Source organism: Bos indicus x Bos taurus, chromosome 11 (assembly GCF_003369695.1).
Source record: "Bos indicus x Bos taurus breed Angus x Brahman F1 hybrid chromosome 11, Bos_hybrid_MaternalHap_v2.0, whole genome shotgun sequence".
Classification (NCBI taxonomy): domain Eukaryota; kingdom Metazoa; phylum Chordata; class Mammalia; order Artiodactyla; family Bovidae; genus Bos; species Bos indicus x Bos taurus.
In genome coordinates this window covers 18,324,666-18,325,533 of record NC_040086.1, presented here as the reverse complement: position 1 = coordinate 18,325,533, position 868 = coordinate 18,324,666, and the positions used below count along the sequence as shown (strand labels likewise).

Genomic DNA, 868 nt, shown 5'->3' with positions numbered 1-868 from the left:
ATGTGTGTATAATATATTTTCTACATTTAAAAATGTGAGCTTAGTCACTAATCCTATAAGTAGACTTTCTGGGCCAAAGTATATGAATATACTATAAGATATTCTATTGGTTAGATTTTAAGCATTATCTTGACTTTCTAGGTCCCCCTTATTTCTGAGTCATAGAGCTTTAACTCAGGAGGCAAGCTTATGTCAACCTTTGCCTGTTTATGTTTCTTCATATATTCTATATATTTCTAAAGTTTGTAGCAAATCTTCCTAAAGTTTGTCCCAAGCCCAATATCTACTCTAGGTTTTGAGTTCTACCTGTACCATTCCCCATATATAGGTGTTCAAAGCTTACGTTGAATTAGCAATAATCATGCCTTAGATCAATTCATTGGCTATGATACTGCCACTGCATAAAGCTCAAAGGTTTGAAAAGAAGTTGGGTGTAAGGCCAGAACCTCAGTAGTTTTTACATGTAGTTATTATTGGACCTAAAAGTCCTCAGATTTCTTTGCAAGTCTCCCTTCAACAATATTCATATTGCCCCCCTCACCCCATCAATTTACTTCCATGTTCATATTGAAAGGTTGCAGCCCCATTTCAATGCCCAGTGGATTCTAAGTGTCTTACTTCAGATACAGTGGTGCTCTTTTTTCCATTTTTAAAATTACCATTTTTTTCAAGATCTTGTTTGACCCTTTCTTTCTTTTTTAGAAATGTATTTGCAGAAAAGGTATATTTGTAATTAGAGTATGGCTACTCTCCCAACCTAGTTTTAATATTTTTCTACACCTACCTACTCATTGGTGGGTTTGTAACTAACTAGGAAGGCCACAATAGTCTTGTTTCCATGTATTTTACTAACTTCCTCTTAACTATT

General features: G+C 34.6%; 1 pseudogene; it reads right to left on the bottom strand.

The window, feature by feature from the left end:
- Positions 1-221: 221 nt before the first annotated feature.
- On the bottom strand, positions 222-409 carry LOC113901992 (annotated as a pseudogene).
- Between the last annotated feature and the right edge of the window lie 459 nt (positions 410-868).